This window comes from Serinus canaria, chromosome 1, assembly GCF_022539315.1.
Source record: "Serinus canaria isolate serCan28SL12 chromosome 1, serCan2020, whole genome shotgun sequence".
NCBI lineage: Eukaryota > Metazoa > Chordata > Aves > Passeriformes > Fringillidae > Serinus > Serinus canaria.
The window spans coordinates 95061639-95082892 of NC_066313.1; the positions used below are offsets into that span (position 1 = coordinate 95061639).

The following is a 21254-nucleotide window of genomic DNA, read 5'->3' on the forward strand; positions in this document are numbered from 1 at the left end:
ATTACATTCTGGATGGGAGAAATGCTTCTGAAGTCAACATTTTTGAAATTAAATTGTTAGTTTGTGCCCTCATTCAGTTCATTGTGATGAAATACCATTAAGCACTTCAAATTCTGGTAAAGAAATCATCTCTGGCTGCCAGGAGACTGCAGTACCACTCTGCTAACCTTGGTTGATCACACTCTCTATAAAGGCTGAAATTCATCTCACCTGATTTTAGATCAGAAAAACAACATAAAGCAGGATTTTGCTGCATGTCTTATACAGCCATCTTTGAATAGGCTATAACAAATGTCAGGGAAAACAAAGCCTCCTCTAAATAATATTAAATTTCTGTTCATCTGATGAAGTAGAGGCATCTAAAATGCAGAAGCCTATAGATGACAATATCCTTGTAATCCTGGGATCCTTTCCTACTCAACAGGCATTTCAAGAAATCATTTTATCTTACAGTTTTTTATGGTTTTAGTGCGAAGAAAATCTTATTCCTGAAGAACCTATATCCATGGAGTACAAAAGAAGCTAGTAGCAAGTGGGCTAAAACATAGATATGCCCATTGTCAGAAGACTCCCATCACAAAAGTACAGTGTATCCTGAGAATTCCCAGTTAAATCAGTACACTTCCTGGAATGTAGTCATGCATGGTTTAGAATCAAATTTAGAATGCTTCATTAAAGGAGGGAATCTCACAATATTACTTAAAACATGACCTAAATAAACCAAAAGAAAAAAATTCATATAATAAAATTCTTTCCAACCCAACCCAAAGTTCATATACTCCAGCACCCCTGCTATGGTCACCAACATCAACAGATGACATTGCTCAAAGCCCCCTCCAGCCTGACCTAGAGCACTTCTAGCGATGGAACATCCAAAACTTCTCTGGACAACCTGTTTGAGTGTCTCACCACCCTTATAAATAAAAAAAAAATTCTTCCTTATAGCCAATCTAAATGCATTTTTACAATTTAAAACTGTTGCCCCTTGTCCTATGACCACACACTCTTCAGCTGTCTTGTAGGACCCCTTAAATTATTGAAAGGCCACAATAAATTCTTCTCTGAGCCTTCTTTATTCCAGGCTGAACAATCTCAATTCTCTCAGCCTGTCCTCACAGCAGAGGTGCTCCACTCTGATCATTTTTGTGACCCTCCTCCAGACCTGCTTCAACAGGTGCATGTTTTTCCTGTTTTGGGAATTTCAGAGCTGGATGCAATGCTCCAGGTGAGGTCTCACCAGAGCAGAGCAGAGCAGAGGGGCAAAATCACCTCCATGGACCTGTTTTTGATGCAGCCCAGGAAGCAGTTGGACTCCTGGGCTGCAAGGGCAGACTGCCACTTCATATCCAGCTTCTCATCCACCAGTATCCCAAAGTACCTGTCCATAGCCTTGCTCTCAATCCATCCATCCCGCAGTTTGTCTTGACACTGGGCATTGTCCTGATTTGATTAAGTTCATATTGCTTTACTCCTCTAGCCCGTCAAGCTCCCTCTGGACGGTATCCCCTTCCCTCATTTATATTAAATGAGTTACTGAATTTCTTGCAAATTTTTAATTATATGCAAATTCCTATCAATGCCTTTTACATCTGTGTAATAACACACTTGGATTTTCTGTTGAAGTTGGTTTTAAAAGTTATGTCTTTTATAGGCAGCACAATCTTTTGCTGTCTCATTTTATATAAATACTATTCATGTCTTAAAAGAAATACCAAACCACTACCATTTTAATCTTTTTAAATAAGGATGAGGGGAGAACACAGGAAACTAAGAATACTATTGCATTTAAGGCTAGCATGAGGTTCTTATTTTCTTTAAAATACCTTCTGAAGATGCCTTTTCTCAACACCCTGTTTCTTCATGCTGTATTGACCTTGCTGAAACACTAACACAGTAAACCTTCACTTACCCTGACTTCTCAGAGAACAGCAAATGCTCAATATTATTTTCATTATTCTGTATTGTTATGCCTAGATCAAACCTATGTTACAAAATATCTTTAACCACAATCTATTTAAAGTCTTTCACCACTTTTCTTCCTTATTTAAGTGAATATTCAACATAGCACCAGAAGGCTTCAGCTCTTTATTTCAATCCATCCATCATTTGAAGAGAGATTGGACAGATGATAAAGATTAGTTATGCAAGGTATTTTTGGGAAAGACATGATTCTGCAGGTCCCTTCTTATATATCTCCTCCCTTTTTGGTAAAATTAATAAGCTACATATTTAGACCCAGACACCTAAAATTCAGTTAAAAAAGGTAGATCAACTCATGCTCAACTCATGGATTAAAAATTTTCCCTTCATTGTTTTTTCACATCAGTTTTCAGACTGAAGTTCCTGTGTTTGTTCCCAAGTTTTGCTGGAGCAGTTGCTGAGGTTTCTGTACCTAAGCTGCTCCCTGATGCTTTCCACTTAAATGCAGGAAGTCTTTGCTGAACTTCTGGGCACTCTGGAGGGAAGTATAAACAGGTATTAGAAAACTAGCAGCATGAATTGATTTAGACTGTGTCCTCTCCCTGAGGTGAATAAAAAGCATATAGTGGCTGACATGAAAGTAGAACAGGCTACGTTGTTAGATTGGGAGAACTGGAGGTCACCACCCAAACAAGCTGAATAATAAACTCCTCAGTTGCAGTGTGGACATATGGAAATGTAACAGACTACAGACTGACCCAAGTCCAGGATTCCTGGCCCAGCACATTTGCATTTAAAAGATAAAGATAAATCTGCAGAATATTAAAAACACAACCTTGTACCAAACCTTTGAAATGATGCTTTAAACCACAGCCAAGTTTTGGCATGGTAAAACATCTGTGAATTATTTCATCCACTGAAATAAAATGCTCTGAATCTTTGGAAAACATGGTCAGTTCATTTTACATGCACAGAGTTAAACTGATAACACATCTAGAGGCTAGACAGAAATTTCAATGGCCCGATTTGGAGATTTAGGTTGTTTTATGGAGCATCTTTTCTTAGTATGAGCATTGTCAACTTCCTATTATCATTTGCGATTTCCCCCAATTCACCCCAAATTTCTCTGCTAGTGCAAGAACACTAGCAATTTGTCTCCCTCATTCTGAGCTGTTCTGGAGGCTTTTATGGCTTTTCATGTTTTGTACCATGTCCCTTAAATATTTTCAGAGATACTATGATACTGATTTCATTACTTGTATAATTAAGATTTGGAGAACGGATGTTCCTTGAGCCCTTTTGAGCTACTGGAATTTGTTTTTCCCATTCTCTTTACCTCTGTCAAATTTCTTCTGCCCACATAACAAAGTAGTGTGGCAAAAATTAATTTAATTCATACAAACAGGCTTATACCAAGATTCTTCTTATATTTTCTATTTTAAAAAACTGGAGTCTTTCAACAACAATAAAGTAGAAACAAAACCCTCAAATACTATAGTTCACCTATGTGCCAATTTGCATCTTGTCTCTGAAACAAGAGTTGACAAGTCCAACATATGTGAGAAATAGCTGCTATTCAAAGTTAAGCTCTGGAGATGGTGACTGACATGGAGCCAGGCATTCCTTTAGCCAAGGGAATTATCAACTATAGACCAGCCAAAATAAACTCAGAAATTTCCTCGGGGTGTTAATCACTCTGAGTATCGTTCTTTCCCACACACTGGGCAAAGTTTCTTGACCTTCTGATTTTTGAGGAAAATCACCCCTATTAATTAAATAATTTGTCCATTATCACCTGAAGACATATGTAACCTTTTCACCCCACACACTAAGTAAATAAATGTCTATTGTAAATATGAGCAAATCCCCAAGCTTGTTTCATTTCCTGCAGTGCATGTGCCATCCCAGTACTGCTTAGTGTAGATCTGCACAACATAACACATAAACACATCTTTTAAATCTCCTATGAATGTCTTTGCACAGAACTTTCAAATGAAACAGTCCAAAGCTAGGAAAATTAATTGTAATTGACCTTACAGCTATAATGCCTGGACTTATACCTGGCCTGAAGTACAGCACTGCACATCTCTCCATATCATACCACTCAGGTTATATACCTTCCATGGTGTGTTTTACTGCAGTGACAACATCAAATGTCTTTATCACAAAAAAATAGCTTTTCCCATGGAACTGCAATCATGAAATTGTGGGGGTAAGCTTTGGAATTGTCACTTCTGCAGGGTGAATCTTTATTCATGCAGTGGAAGATCTAGAAACTCATTAGAAGTAATGTTCTCACAAGTGGAACGAAACCCTTCTTTAACAGCATCATATGGCAAATATTATTCTCAAAATTTTTTCATTGATGCTGCCCTAGAAGCTCAGCTAACAAATTTCTGAAATGAAGATGCCTAAAGTTATTGGTATATTTGACTTTTTAGAGGATTGCATGTACCTCCAGCCCTCATGGACAAGGTTTTATCATCTGGTAGAGACCATTTATTTGCACACACTATATAATGACCTCAAGACTGAAAAAGTCAGAAGCCTTATAGTTTGATGAGAAAACTAAGCCTTATATTTTAGTTACTTTTTACAGACATTAAAATACCCAACACGCCAGAACACTCTTATGAATTTTAAAAAGACACTGCAAAGAAAGGCTTGCTAGGAAAATAGTTTTCCAGAGGATTTATAAAACAAAACTCCATTGATCATCCCATTACATCTTAACACTGCAATGCAAATGTGAAGAACAAGCACCATTGGGAATGGTTCTTTCAAGAAGAAAAAGACCAGACTGTTTCAATGGAGGTTGTAAGTATTTAACCCCCTTTGTAAGCCTTCAGAGGTCTTCTTTATCCTCTTTACCTTTTTGTCTTCTACCTTCTTTCTCTTTGCCTCCAAGTTCTTGACGTTTCTGTACTATTCCTCATTTTCATTTGTGCTTACCAAGGCACAAATTTGACTGAATGACAATTTTGACTGACTTTGTCCCACTGAAAAAATCCTATTTTCATCCTCAAGATTTTCAAACAAAGTTCATTCTCAATTTCTGGATAAAGCCTGCTTCCTCTGGTTTCCTAATGCAGTTGGAAGAAGACAGATGGTTAATCTTTTCCTTCTCTGCAGAGTTCCTCCTGGTCTCCTCTCCTACACAATTGTTTTCCCTCTGTGCCTCTCTCATGTACTTTATTTTCTAAGTTGCCTAGTCTAGTCTCAGGAATGTATCCTGATATTTTAAAATGTACTTCTCTCAAGAAAAGTAGAGCTGCTTCTCCTGCAGCAGCTATTCTCCTATTATGTAGAAATAACACAAAGAACCAGACCTTCCCCTTTCTTTTCTCTTCCCCTTCCTTTAACCCAGGTACCTCAAAAAAAGCAAACACACTTAGACATTCCTTGGCATGGCACCAACCAATGGCACAAACATCTGCCAAAAGGTGTTCAGAAAAGCTAGAATAATTTTTCCATCTTAGGATTTTTCAAGAAAAATTTGCAAATCCAGTCCAGTGTTAGAAGGACAGGAAAAGAGGGGCAAAATCAGTTTTCTTCTCCTTTGTCATGATCAAGCTTCCAGCTTCACAATGATAAGGCCAGGAGTTATACCTCAATGATGAGGTTAAATGCAGGTTTGAAAAAGGGGAGGGATTGTTGTCTCAATTCCTGTCTCTTTCCCCTTCTCAGAACCTTACAGTTCTGAGAAGTATAGTGTTGTTCAGATATCTGGGGAAGGAGCAGGAGGCAAAAAAACTGGGGACAGAGAAGTGAGGAGGCAGTAACAGAAAATCTAGAGCAGTGTCAGGGAGGGGGGCAGCAAGGCCCAATACCAAGAGCTAAAAAAAAATAAATCATTGGACTAACAAAGCGTACAGGAATTAGTCTGAAAACTCAAGGGAACATTAGGCAAAAAATCAGCACCATTGGTTATTAGTCTCTTTTGGTGCATACCTGCATCATCAGCTCAAGATAAATGGGGAAATAAAGTGCATTTCTCTATAAACCTCTTTTCTCCAGTAACAGTTTCCAGATTTTCAAGACCAAAATGACACAATCTGTCTTCCTAAAGCTAACTTTTCTACAATATTTAGTGGTATAAAATAATAGAAAAACAATAGAAAACAGCATGGAAATAGACAAATTAGACAAAATCCATGATCTAATACCCCAGGACTTCTGGTCCAGAAAGACAGATGAGGCTTGAGAAATAACTAAAGCCCTTTGTGAGTAATCATGCAATAAGATGAACTTTAAAACACGGAAAATCTGGGGGCTTGTTTTTGTTTTGTTATACTGGCAAGGAAGTCCCTCTTGGAGACTGTAAAGCAACTTTATCAACTAAGCCATAACGTGAGGTTAAACAAAGATAAATGTAATGTTCTGTACTTGGCAAGAAGTAATCCCAAGCAGCAGCACAAGCTGGGGGTGATGGGCTGGAGCAGAATCTGCTGAAAGGGACCTGGGGGCAGGGGCAGGCAGTGAGCTGGCTGGGAGCCAGCAGTGTGTCCTGCAGGGAAGGTGGCCAGCAGCCTCCTGGGCTACTCCAGAGAGAGTGCAGTCAGCAACCCAAGAAAGGTGGCTATTCACTCCACTTACAAGGCCACACCTGGAATACTGTGACCACTTTCATCCCTCAGCTGGAGAACTTGAGAAGGGCCCAGCAGAGGCCACTGGGATTATTGGGGTGTTATAGCACTTGACATATAAAGGAAGGTTGAAGGAAACAGGTTTACTCTGACTGGAGAACAGAAGGTTCAAAGGAGATCTAATCACACTCTTTGACTAGCTATAAAGTTAGTTATAGAGGAAACAGCTGCTCTCTAGACAAGGATGCCTGCTGACAGAAGAAAGGCAATGGGCATAAAGTACTGCAAGAGAAATTCTGTCTAGATGGAAGGAGAAAGAAAGAAAGAAGAAGATTGGAAGAGGCTGTCAGGAATGCAGTGGACTATTCTCAATATTGTTTGAGATTCTTAAATAATATTGAGAATCTCAATATTGGAAATATTGAGAAATTCTCAATATTTTTTGAGGAAATTGCTGTAGCAACCTGTGCTGAAGAGAAGATTGGGCCAGATAATCTCCAGAGCACAGTGAGAACTTTCCTTGAATCCCTTCACAGCCTTTCTAGCTGTGTGAATCGTCTTGTCAGCCCACAATCATCATCTTCCTCATGCACGAGGCTTTTGCTACTCTGGAGATACGTGATATTTATTTCCAGTCTTTGCTAATCCTTCATAAGCAGTTTACACTTTAGTTCCATTTAAAAGAAGGAGGCACATGGGAGGCAATAGCAGACTCCTAGCCTGACAATTTCTCTTGCAGTTGAGGCATTCAAGGAGAGTTAAATTGCAGGAGGATTTTTTAACCTTCAGTAATAAGGCTTAATTAGGGATCAAGAGCAAATGTTATAGCAAAGAAGAGGCACCTCTGAACACACATTCATATTGAGCTTTTGTTCCAATTAAGCTGGTTAACAAGGGATGTAAGAGCATTTGCATCTGAAGTATGCTCAAAGAATTCAGATAGCTATTACAATTTTTAATTTTACTTGAGCTGAGAATTCTGAGTAAGAGGGACCTTCTGAAAATTAGATGTATTTGTGCAGAAATGGTGAAGAACTTGTACAGGTTTTACTTGGCTCATTTTGACACTGAAAGGAAAAAGCTCATGCTGAAACTCAAGAATAAATTTCTTATTATTCAAGAAAATAGGAATTTTTAAAAAGTTGTAAAAAAAAATGGGAAAGAAAGCCTGTTTTTTGCTCTCAAACTAGCACCTGACCTGTTCAGCATTTGTCACTAAAGATGTATTTGAATAAATATAATAAAAAACTGTTTTCAACAGAGGATCCACCTGACCTTCTCAATAACACTGACTTTAGCAGAAGCAAAATCGGGCTACCCAGTTTGGACCAAGAAATGTTGAGAAGTAAAAGGGGAAACCTTGACATACCGTACATTTGTTAAACACAGGAAGAGGCATAGCTGTGAGAAGATAGGTAAAGCTGAGGAACAGATGGAGTTTTCCTTTGCTAACATTTACCAAAATACTGTAACAGCAACATTTTTCCATTAGAGCAAAGAACTGTAACATCTAATTCCCTGGTTGTTCCCTGATGTACCACAACTTGAGCACTGGCAAATGTCTTACAAGTCCAGATGGCAGCAGAGGGAAAAACCAACATGAACATAAATATGAAGGAAAGGGCTTGTGATTTTGACAAAGACTAAAAAAAAACCACCTAATTTTTCCCAAGAGAAATACTGAGGACTTTGAATGAGACTTTACCTTTCAGGGAAGAATATGGTGTGTTTCCTTTAAGCCACTCTATTTTACATAAGCATCTGGGTAAAGTTAAAAATGCAGGGTCTTAGCAATTAAAAACCTCCGTGGAAAAGGTGTACATGGTTACATATGTTAGCACAGTTATTTTGTATCCATGAACTTTAGTGATTTTTAAATACAAAGGGGACAAGATGCTTTTCAGAATTTGCAGCTGTAATTTTGCTGTGACTAAATTTACTCATTTTTGTTACACAGAGGACATATATGAAAGGGAAGCTGGTTTTGGGAGGTTTTTGTTTTGTATCAGTTTTCCCCAGATCTCTAGAATTAGCCTGAAGGATCCTTTTAGAGAGCAAGTAAATATATAAAATATTAGGACAACACTGCAATGCAAAAAGGATGCTAAATTGCTCATCCAAGGAGATGACATAACAAATACTGACATAATTTCCAAGCAGCAAAGCAAAACTAGGTCAAATCACATTGACCTATCTAACATAATAAGCCCTTTTTTTCAGCTTTTTACAATGTAGACTGTGTCTCCAGGCATTAATGTCCCCTGTTATCAATGTATAGTGTTGTCACTCTGCTTTAATGTCTTATCACCATGTTGTGTTAATTAGACCAAAACAATACAGTGCACTTTTGAACTGCTTAAATCCCAGTTTGAAATCTCTGTCTAAACTATAATTCTGAGGTTTCCCAGTTAGAAATGAAGTCATTAATCATCTACCTGTTTCAATGGGTGCTGGTGGGATAGGGCAAGTTTTGACCTGTATGGGTAAAACTGAGGCTTCCTGAGTTGCTCCAAACAAGGCCCACGTGGCTGGAACCTCTCAAGGAGGAAATGCAGGCTGGTATCGATGGCATTTGGTACAAGGCACAGCCAGAGAACACAATCTCTTGAGTATTGCATGGACAAACCTGGTCTGTGCTTGACAACATGGCCCTGCCCAAGAGCATTGTCCGCCTGCACTGCCCTGAAAGGAATAATCCTTTTCCTTGCCCAGGGCAGCCTTCCCTTCCCCTGTTCTCGTTGTTCCTCCACACAGGATCAACAAGAACAGGAGATCAGTTTACAACACACATATTTTTCAGTGAGATTATTTACAGAGTCGTGCAGGCTCATGCCTACAGCCTCTTGCAATTCCAACAAGAACAGCAGCAGGAGTAGTAAGAGAGAGATCTGTCTGTATCCCTGCATCCAGAGCTGAGGTGGAACCAGAGACTGGGCTGAAGGCTTGAGACCTCACTGCCCAGGGAGATGGAGCTGGTTCCAAAGGAGGACAAAAGCAGAGGCAGACCTTGGTGGCCCACAAAGGAGAAGGTGTCAATAGAGTGTACATCTTCCATGTAAAATACATACAGATTTTGCAATAAGGGCACAATATTAGGGAAGGAATACCAGTACAATCCAATGATAAAACCAAAACGCCATCCCAAACTTTTGAAGCTTGCTTGGTGATGAAGAGCTCCTTGAAACTGGGGTGCTGGTTGCTTTTCTGATGGAGTGGCTAGATTTGGCAAATCCAATTCAAAATGTAAGTTATGAAAAAGTGTTTCTTCTTTCTTTTTGTTTTTCATGTCTCCAATTACCTCTCAGGAAAAGAATTCCCCAAGCTAATACACAAAACAAGCCAAATTAAAAAGAAAAAAAAAAAAGAAGAAAACCAACAAAAACCAAACCAAAAAAATCCTACCGCAAAGAAAAATCCAAAACCCCAAATGAAAACAAAATAAAAACCAAAATGCATCATGTTTCCATATGGAATAACTACTAAAAAAAATGGAATTTAAGAAAAATTTTGCCATAAAATATTGATTTCCCAGTTTTTTTGAAAGAAAACACCAGTCTCAGCTAGTGCCTCAAATAAAGGGTAAAAAAAAAAAAAAAAAAAAAAGAGAAAGAGAGATCCCAGAGATGGTGTGGAGGGGGAGGGAGGGTCTCATCTAAGCAAGCTGTCACTTCACCTGAGTCTGCAAAGTGCATGTGCATCAGCTTGCCAGAACCACAAATGAGTCTGCCCTACCACTGTGGTGTGTGTGTGGGGAGGGGATCTCTCTAAGCTCCTGCTGCAGTTGTTCAGTAATTAAATACTTGCAGCCCCAAAGAGAGAAGTCAATGCCATTAGTCCTGGGCACCTGCTCAGGCACTGGGGCCCCACAGGTGCACAGGACAGCCTGGGTGAAGAGTGATAGGAAGATGTTGCTGCCACCAAAGGCATGAGAAATATGTTTGCCTTCCTGATCCAAAATGTGGGGCAACTGCCATAACCTGTCCCCAGCTCCTTTCTGGGGCCATAAAATGTTCCTCCATAAATATTTTCCTCAAAGACTATCACACTACAATAAAAAAATCCTATAAGCCCCATGGATCTCCTCATTTACTGTCCTTTTATTCCTTTTACAGGAATAAACCCCTGGAATTTCTTTCATTTGTTTGACATATTTGTTTTACTTTTGTTTATCTTAAAATTGTTCTTGCACCCAGTTATCTCAACACTTATTCAATCAACAAAGTTGATAAAACGTTTTGGGCCAAACAAACATTGCTTCTTTGCCAGCTTTTTTCTCCTCCCACATCCCCCCGGGGAAGATATAAATACTAATGATAAAAAAACATGACATGACAGCAAATGGGAAAGAATTTTAAAGAATTAAGAACTATTTTTACTGTTTAGAAAAGAGATCAAAATCAGCTTCCCACCCTTTAGCGCTTTTCCCAGCTTTCAGACAGGCTGGATTCTGCACGGCAAGCCAGGGATCTCAGGGATATGCAGTAATTCCTTACAGCTTGCTAAAGCATTACAGGCTGTAAGCTGCACGACTGTAATAAAGACTTTGAACCAAAAACAGGCTAAAGAATGAAATACCCTACAAAGTCTGAAATTCACTTCAAACAAACTCCAGCACACATCCAAAAGGCAATTAGTACAACTGTGTGTGAATACTTGTCCGCTCCTTTCTCTCCACTCAGTCTTCACCCACAGACAAATTAAACAGTTTCTCCAAATGCTGAAGCATTTTTTGAGCCTCAGCAGATTCCCTGAGCATTTACCACCGCCAGCTCCTCGTTCCCAGCCTTTCATTTTCCTTGAGCCCAGGCTCCAGCAGACCCCTTACCTCTCGTGCTACTCTGTGGAGGGACTCTGAGGTCTGACAACTTTTTGCAGTGCTCAGAAGCTGTTGAGCCCCTCTGGGCACTGCCTGCTTCCCTGTCCCTTGCCAGTGGGGAAGCCCTGAGACCAGGCAGCAGTGGGAAGCCGGCAGCCAGCGCAGCAGAGGGCTGGGCAGGCGGGAGGGAGGGAGCTGGAGACAGACCTCATCAAAGGTAGGAGGCCTAGTGGGGATCATGGAGACAGAGATACACATCTAAATAATTCAGGCACTAATAAAAGCTTTAGGTTGGGCTCTGTTCAAGACGTGAAATGAAGCTGAATTTTGATGTATTTCAGGCTTCCATCAATGCAGAATGTGGTGTTACTTAATAACCTGACACTGAAAAACCAACATTATTTTAAAAGTATTCCGCATGAAGTTAATGAGGAAAATGGATATGGATATTTACAACTTTAGGTTGAAATTCTATCATGGGAAAATTTTGAGAGCTTCAAGTCTGACCTCTGCAGGTAGCCTGCTGAAATAGGAGCGGGATCCTGGGACTGCAAATTGCACACAAAACTCTTACAAATCAGGGAAAGGTAATGCATCAGATGCACTACTTAACATCACATCGTCATCAGTGCCTCCTGAAGCCATATTTTAAAAACACAACTGTATCATCCCATCGATGATAATTTGGCACCTGCAAATGCTTCTTCTGCAAACTGCATAGACAGTGCAGCACCACAGGAAAAAGCACATCCAGCAAATATTTTTACATTCAAAAGTGTAAATGGGTTATGTTCTGCTTTTTATTATCCCTCCCCGTTCCTCACCCATCTTCCACACGACCTACTCTTGCAGAGCTACAGAAACAAGCATTACTTTGATAACATTCATTTGTGTTTTGCAAAGCTGATGTTTTTAAATGCCCTGATTGGTGCCACCTTTTTCTAATCAGAACCAACCACTCTAACAAGCTACCCTTTGTCAGGGGAACCCATCCCCTCTGTTCCCACCAACCTACAGCACATGTTGCTATAGCTACCCTGCATGTCTATTTACCACACAAGTGATCAAAGGGAGCAGACAACACACATGCACACACACAAAAAAACTCCTCACCAGGCCCCCTACCCAGCAATGTCCAGCCACTAATTAACCCAGCCTGCCGACTCTGTACACCTGTTTTCTTTATTCTGCACGGTACACACAAAATAAAGGGCAGCATTCTTTAAGATGCTCTTTCTTCCCTTACAGGCCAAATAAACAACAAACATCCCAGGATGAACTCTATAAGATAAGGCAAAGGATTACAGGACTTCAGGATAAAAATACAACTTTTGTACAGAAGAACGCATTAGGAATTTTAAAAGGTATGCAAAAAAAAAAAAAATAGGAAATAAGAAACACATGCTAAAAACTTAAACAGCTGAAAGGAAAGGGGGTGATTTTGAATTTTGCATATGTTTTGCACCGAAATTGTATACAGCCTTTGTTCACTTGGTGAATTATATGCACACTAAAAGCCATACGACTGCAGACATGATAAGTAATTGTAATGATTTTATGTATCTTAGAAACACAGTTTTTCATTTTTAGGTGGCCTGTCAGTTAACAGTTGTTTAGTTGAACCTCTTTGTGTGACAAAGGGCTCAAGGCTCAAGACTGCCTCGATCAAAGTCAATGGTACTTCAATGGGAAGAGGCCAAAATAAGGAGCTGCATTTTTTGTCAATGACACTCCTGCGAGCTGCACTTCAGGGATATATTGTGGTTGAAAGGGAATGGAAATGAAGTATTAAAATTCATCAAACATTTGATTTTCTGTGAAGTAGGCTTAGGAAACAAAACAGAGCCCACAGTGCCCTCTCCAGTTCTGCGGCAAACTCAGGGAATCCAGCCTCATAACTGTGTCCAGCCTCACAAAAACTCCACCTTCATGAAGGCTATGTGCCTATTTAGGAGTTTCCATCACTTGCAAATTTCCTTACTTTATAAATAAGAAATTGAACTTAGTACTCTGCAAAGCCAAAAAAAAAAAAAAAAGTGTAAAAGTGTTACTTGCAAAGGCTTTTTTCTTGTCTGATAGTTGTTTGTTTTTGTATTTTTTTTTGCAACTATGTAAGATACCTTTAAAATTTGCACATCTGCTTCCTAACATTAGTCTTACAGCACACACAAAAGGGTATATTTCCTGTGGATGTTTAAACTTTTACTGGTACATTGTGATCAGTATAGTATCCCAGATGGGATAGAAATGTTCCTTTTTTGGAACATTTTTGGTTGTTGAACCTTATTAGTCCAACAAATAAGGTTGGTTTGAGATTATTCCATGAGACAGCAAGAAGACATCTCTTGCTGAGGTTTTCAATGATCAGCTACAAATGACTGCTTCTTTATACTCTCTCATTTACAGATCTCAGCTCAGTATTTACACCAACCCCTGTGACCTGCTGGAGACTATTAGACTGGCACAGTAGTAAAGTAGGTTGAATCTCATCAACAGGCTGCATATTATGTTTCTGCAGTAATTCCTCCACATCTATAGGGAAAATTAGTGCATTTTTCTTTCTATGTGCTATGGTTCTGTAGCTGTGGGCTGCCCTTGGGTCAGATCAGTCATCAGCATTGTACATGGTTTCATTCCAACACCTGCAGTACATTTCCATGTGCCTATATCCTTGATGGTTAACTCTGCAACACCAAATTGAGCCATAGGTCCTACCAAGAGCCTCTCAAAGTGGGAGCACTCACTCCCAAAGCCTGTGAAGAGGAAGGAGTTAACCCACTCCCTCCCAGCTGGTGTAAGGATGAGGAAAGGATCACCAAGGAAGGGCAGAGAAAGCAACAGGACAGATAGGGAGAGATGATTATAAGGTGGAAGAGAAGGTTAAAAAGAGCTCTCTGTGTCTCTGAATACGAGGGCCACGGAAAAGTCACCCTCCGCATATAACTCTCCCTTAACAATTTCCAACTAGAAGCAGGAATGAAGGCTCCAGCTTCACATGACTTGCCTGCTTCTAAGTGTCTGCTGTAATGGATTTCCTAAAGGTTTTATACAGTTCCTTCATGGCCCATCACAACCTTCAATTCCCACTGAAACGGGAGTTCTGCTGACAGGGGCTGATGCCCACAGTCGCTCAGCCTCACCGTGACATCCAGCTCCCCGGATGGTGTCCCTCGGGCCCTAGCAGTGCCCACGGAATTTCCCGGCCAAACTGAAAGTATTTGTGCTCTGCAAGCCAGCCGAAGGCAGAGGAACAGCGCCGAAGTGTTCCCTGGGCCCGGGGAGAGGAGCGGCGCTCAGGGCAGGTGCTGGAACAAACCCGGAGCGCGGCTGCGGCGGGCGCGCCCCCGAGGAGCGCGGCGGGAGCGCGCACCCCCCGGGACGGGCCGGGCCCGGCAAGAACAAGCCCGCCTGTGCCTGCCCCTCTCTTTGGGATGGAATGTCTCCCCATCCCTCCTCCTCTTCTGGAGGGTACGTGTGTGTCTTAGCATTCCCCCTCCGCCCCCATTCTCTATTAGGCTTCTTCGCCTTGCTCTTTTAACCCACCACTTATGAACCTTCATTAGCCCTGAAGCCTAATCTCTAGGTAGAAATATTTCAGGAGAGTGAAGTGCACGTTTCACAGAACATTTTACACTTTATTATTGCCGTCCTGTAACATTTCTGCTTCTTTTGCACTCCTCGTTGGTAACCCCCTGTGCCAAAGTACCCTCTTGTGGTGATAATGATTTTTGATGACTACGTGCATCCAGCTGACCAGCTTGGGTATATAAAATGCCCTTCATTGTGCTTTGCAAGGACAAGAATTTCTCTCTCTTTGAAGAGTTATAAAAAGTGGTGATTTTGCTAGTGGGAGCAAGAAATACCTTTCTTCTTTAATCACCTGCAGTTTTCTTCACCCTTCCTCATCTCCTGTAACTTAGAGAAAACTGGCAAGGAAGCTGGAATTTCCCAGCATGGTTTCAGAAAGCGAGTGTAAAACAAATGTTCCATTTGCACTACAGGTGCAAAATCCTCACACATGCATTTCCTGGACATGTACTGTAAAAGTCCCCCTGAGAACTGAATGAATGACACCCACACAGAAAACCTAGATAACTCCTTATTACCTCTTATTTACCTATTGCCTACCCCAAAAAATTACATATTATGAGAAAGTTAAGGAAGTGGACTGGCTTTTTAAACTGGGACAAATCTTTGACTCAGTCATAAGATACAGCCAGTTGTTCTTCCTCTCACAAGACTCTTGTAAGTGTACATTGTTGCTGTAAAACTATGAAAAACAAGAATCAAAACCATTTTGTCACTGTGCTTTATCTGTGAGAATGAAAATAAAAGCGCCTATTGTCTCCTCAGGTGAATAGAAGTCTTTAAAAAACCCCTAATTTGAATAATCTTAGAAAAAAAAAAATCCCTAGAAAACCCATCTCAAAGTACTTTTGTGAAGCTGCAAGACAGCTTGAAACTACTACGTTTTAAAACAATCAGAAGATTAAAGCACTGGCAGGCAAGGAACTCACGCAGAGCTGTTTAATAAATTATCCTTGGGCTGAATTATTGGCATATTTAGGCTTATAACACAGCAAGTTCCGTCCTTCCGCATGTCACAACCAGGGCTGCGAGACAGCCTACACAATGCACTTAAACCATGGCAAACTGGAATTGATTTACATAGCTCGCAAACCGCTTCCATGCTCCCCACGAGTCCAAAACGTACCATGACTTGCATGGCATCCCTTCCCTGCCTACCGGGAGAATCGGGGAGGCAGGGATGCCTCCCCCGGGGGAGGTGGGAGGAGATATTTTTTTTTTCCCCCACCCGGAAACTTACAATTATAAGAAGAAAATAAAGAGCGGGGGGAAAAAGCAGCGGAGATGGGCAGGGGTTGGGAGCGGTAGTAGCCGGAGCCGGCGGGCAGTGGCTCCTTACCTGCCTCATGGTGAGATTCCCATCATCCATCCAGCCGGCCAGGGGCTGCTCACTCCGCGCTGCTGTCGGCAGGGCACAAATCCATCAAGTTTCCCACCGTAAGCAAGTTTCCCTCCCTCCTCTTTCCTGTCTATTATTTCCCCCCTCCCTTTTTATTCTTGGCTAGGGGGGAGCCCTAAGACAATGTCAAGTTTCCCAACCTTCTTTGCCCAGCCTATGAAAAGTCGGCGGCGGGGAGGCAACTGTCCGCCTGGCTCTGATTTCAAACCCAGCCCAGGGATGGAGCAGCTGCCTCTGGAATGGCCTCGCCAATCAGGGGGAAGGGGAGGGCGGCAGAGCGCATAAAGGCTGCTGCCTACACGCGGATTAGGAAAGCTTTCAAGGATTTAAAAGACTGAAAGCAGCTGGAAACAGTGTCTAGGGCTACAAAGAGGGAAGTCAATTTGCGGTGTAAGAGATTATTCCCATTCTCATGTAACTGCTCCGGGTCTGCTCGAAGCTTAGCAGACTCCCAGGCAAGGATATGTAAATGTCCAGCTGAAATTACCGCACCATCACAGTGATGCAGGAACGCTCGACAGCCGCCCGGTAAAGTGGCAGCATCCCGTCTCCAGAAGCACCGATTTCCTCATGTCAGATTAAAAGGAAAATTACATAATGACAAGAGCAGGAAGTTAAATTCCGTTTGCCGTTTACATTAAGGGCAAGCGCCTGTCTGTTGGAAGGAACTAAAATATATGTGTGGGTCCGTAGGCTATGGAAATGTTTTGTTGCAAAGTTTTATTTGCTTCAGTGGCAAACTTTAATCACCCCTAGCCTCAGTTCATTGTCTGCTTTCCCTTCTTTAGGGAGGGTGGTTTCCTCATTCCTGAAGCTGAGTTTTTCATGCACGATAACACTGTACTCAAAATGCAACTTCAAAGAAAAAAAAGAGTGCGTTTTGTTTTGTTTAGTTTTTTAAGGAGATCAGCTGCTATCTGCTGCCCCTCGCTGGCTTTCATTAAAATCAACAAAGAAAAGACAAATTCAAAAATCTCAAATCTGAAGTGCCGTTGCTGTTTGAGTTACACCTTTCATAGAATTATATAATTATTTGCATTGGAAGGGACTTTGAAAAAAAAATTAGTTCCAAATTTCTGGAGTTAAAAAAAAAAAAAAGCAAATAAAAAGCAAAAACTAGAAAAGTGCAAGCCTGCAAATTCATTCCAGCCAATCTTCTCCAAAGTGGAGAATGCTTCTAACTTACTATCAGCTCAGAAGCCTGTTAGTCATTCTGTTCCGCTCTTAGTGGAAATCTGTCTTTTGATCTTAGGGAACAATCAGGCAAATCTGATGCCTGAAGTCCCAATATCATGAATTTGCTTCTGCAATGGCTTTATCTACCAATGAAAAAATTAGTCAGTAGCAATAAAAACCCTTAGCAGTTCAAGTAATCTTATTGAATTGAGTTACAGAAAAAAAAAAAAAGTTACAATGATGTGTTCCCAGGATTTTAATTAAAAGTTTCCAAAAATAGATTTCCTTTTAAGTTATGATAAGCTCCAGCAGTGGGTATGACACAGGGAAAGAAAGAAAAGATCTGAAATATGTACTTATTTGTTTTTCCATTTAAAGACAACAATGATTTTTCTTACAACTGCAACAAATAAAGGAGATTGCATAATATTGACACCATCTAGATCAGAAGCATGGCACTGATGGAGAGAAAACTTGACTGAAATCTCTACTGGAATTTATCCAGGTCCAACTTTGTTCTTGCCTGGTCTGTGTCCTCAGAAGGAAGGGTCCAATTATATGCTTTAATGTACAACACCAACCATCTCCAGGGATCAATGTAACAGCTGCATGAGGATAAGACCAACCATTCTTTGTAGCCAATGTGGAGACAAGTGAGTGATGCCCCAGTGATGGTCTAATGCTGCCCACTTGCACCACAGCCTGAAGCAGCTGCAATGCAGAGTGAGGTGCATTAAGAGCACCTAACAGCAATGCTTGTCCTCTGTTCCCCAGGCATAGCTGGGGGACACGTGTCACTTGAAATGAGTATGTGGCATGTGAAGACCTTTTACTACTTTAAATCTGGGAGAATCCTCTCCAGGATGCATTCAAAGGAAATATAAATTTATTTTTTCAAAGTAATTAGAACATTAGGGGTAAACTACCCTGGTGAAGAGGATGTAGTAAAAAGTTTAAAACTTACAAAATTAGTAAGGTTTATAAAAGATTCACGCAAAATCCCTATATTTGATTTCAGGGTTTTAAGAAGGGGATTGTTAGGACAGCTTCAGAGTTTCACATGGGAACAGAGCAAAAGTTTCTGTAAGAACTCAAATATTACAAAGATAAAACAACTGTGTAACTTTTCTAGAAGTGCAGATACCTTTTCTTGTACAACATGCACAATTTACAGAACTGGATGGGTACTTCATTTTACTGAAAACCCAGCAGAATGTGGCATCAAAAATGAGTGGATTGTTTAGGATGAAAACTGATTTCTAGTCTTAGCAAAAAAAATGAAACCATTAAAACTGATGACCTATGTTCAGGGTGGGGTGTGGATTACATTTTTTTAATCCAGAGTCACAGAGCTCCTATTCTATTTATGCCATTCACTTTCCACCTTTGAGGAATGTATTTCGTGATTAACCCACATTCAGCTGGAGTTTTATGGTGTAGTACAGTTTTTTGGTAGTCCAGACCAAGATGAATGTAATAATACCACTGCACCCCTTGCACCAGCTGCAGGGGGTGCAGTGGTGTTATTGCACACAGTGGATTCAGAAAACTAGGTCCTGCTCTTCACTTTCTAGAGTATACTGAGTGGAACAAGAGGAAAAGAGAGGATCTATATCTGAAGTGGTTTTGAGGATAGTCAGCATCCAATGGCTCAGATAAACAGGTAGATATGAGGAAAAGGAATTGCTGTCTGGGATAGAAGAAGAGTGGTGCTGGTTTTTACACCTTCCTCTGAAAATCAGATTTCCTATCTATAACCCAAATGTATGTGTGTGCATGAGAAAGCCCTGTGGTGTTTGGGGAAGTGAAAGGAGACTCTATCCCTGACAGAGGAAAGCTTTACAGTCTGCTTGGTGGAACCAGAGGAGGTAAGAGCAGCCAGAGAAGCTGATGCCAGGTGTAAGTTCAGACATCAGTGGGAGCAAAGACCTGTATTAGCCAGACCAAAGTCATGGTAGGGCAATAGTTTTAAAGGATTCTTATTGAATTAATCCAGGTTAAAAGTAAAATGTCTACAAGCACACCAAGCCATTGGCAGTTTTATGTTATGTGAACCCTGGTTATCAGCAGTAATGGTCACATATTCTTTTTATCAAACCCCTTGGAGTTCTGAGTGACACCAGCAGACACACAAATACCGAAGTAGCTCTGACCTTGCTGCTCACTGTGGATGCCTGCCACAGCCCTCATCACACACCAAGCACCTCCCAGACACAAAGGGCAGACACACAAGCCCTCCCTCCAGCCTCATGTCTCAAGCATTATGTTGTCCCCTTCACTAAAGCAAAATCAAGGCAGGATAACTTTAGCTGGGCTTCCCTTGTTGGCAGCATTGATCAGGAAGTTCTTCAGCGTGGTTCATGCTGTTCTGCTCTAGACTTGGTAAAAGTAGTCAGCAGGCACTTGAGAGAATTCAGGCTGTTGGGTTCTAACTAAAAATACTGCTTCCTTTTGCTACTTAAGACAAAGATACAATGTTAGAATGTGTTGTGAGCCAGTATAGGTAGTCAAAAAGCTTTGAGAGTTCCTATAAATGTGCAGAAAACCCCACCTCTGTAATACCAGCTACAAATTTTACATTATGTAAAAATACCACACTTTTTTTTCAAAGACATAGTAAATTAGGTGTTGAGTGCTCTTTGTCAGCACATCAACTATTTCTTAAAATGTTCATCTAAATTTAGTGGGAAGAGGCTTAGTTCAGTGCTTATCAATGCAGTGTGCAGTTTTGAAGGTTTTAAGTTGTGGCAAGGCAAAGACAAAAATCTTGATACCAAAAATTTATCACTGTTTCAGAATCTGAAATTTTGCTCACTGTTTTTTTAACTAAACCTTCCTTATCTACTTTCATTGTTTCTAATAAATTACCAAACACAGGAATTATTTTGAACTGGGATCAAATGCAAAACAGCCTAATGTGGGCTCACTCAGTTGCTGGAGTTTTTTTGGGGTAATACAGTTTACGTAGTCCAGATCAAGATAAGTCTGCATCAGCTGCAGGGGGAGCACAGGACAGGAAGTGGCAAAAATTACTTTCTCTCATTAGCTGAATTCCAGCTGCCTTAGAAATCCTCCTGGGCCCAGAGAATTTAATATACGCTGAAGACAGAGAACCACTCCATTTCTTTTACTGAGCTGTGCCAAACAAAGACAGACCAGACCCCAGGATTTGATTATATGGTAGGAGTAAAAGAGTTGCAGCAGAGAAATATATGACCCAGCATATAGGTTAGAAAGAAACAACCCTAGTTTGAAAATGAGCATCTTCAGGTATGAACTCAATCACAAATATTTGCAATATAGACAACTAATAGAGACATGCTTTTCAGAATAAGACAAGCAGCTAGACCTCTGCACTTCGGGAGAAAAATGTAATATTCACACCCAAAATATTAGCATTGAAATTAATTTTTAAACATTTTTATAGTCCCTCCCTTGGCAGTGTTAAATTGGCACCTGCAGGAAGAGTAGGATGTCCAGAATACAAAATACTTCTTAATAATCCCATATAACACTAGAATACTTAAAGCAACACTGGCATGTAAAAATAACCTCCAGAAGAACTGGCACAAAATATGAGGTTGCAAGATGAAGACAAATTTATCAGAAGACTGTATATAAAAGAAGAGGAAAAATGCTGAGATACCCCAAATGTGGAGAACTGTTCTCAAGATGTGAATATTATCATGCAATGATTTCAAGTGATATAGTTAATATTTGTAATTGTAAGACTGTAGAGGGCTTGGATCTCACCAAGCAGTACTTATCT

General features: G+C 40.6%; 1 protein-coding gene across 3 annotated transcripts in view; it reads right to left on the reverse strand.

Annotated features, from left to right (window-relative positions):
- MID1 (midline 1) overlaps positions 1 to 21254 on the reverse strand; it is a 241567-nt gene that overhangs the window by 126264 nt on the left and 94049 nt on the right. For 2 of the 3 annotated variants that reach the window (XM_030235021.2, XM_009089646.4), the window contains exon 1: positions 16250 to 16507. The exons of the other annotated variant lie outside the window; for it this stretch is intronic. The gene's annotated coding sequence lies outside the window, so the exon portion shown is untranslated. Of the gene's footprint in view, positions 1 to 16249; positions 16508 to 21254 lie in introns of those variants that run through there. 3 annotated transcript variants of the gene reach the window in all.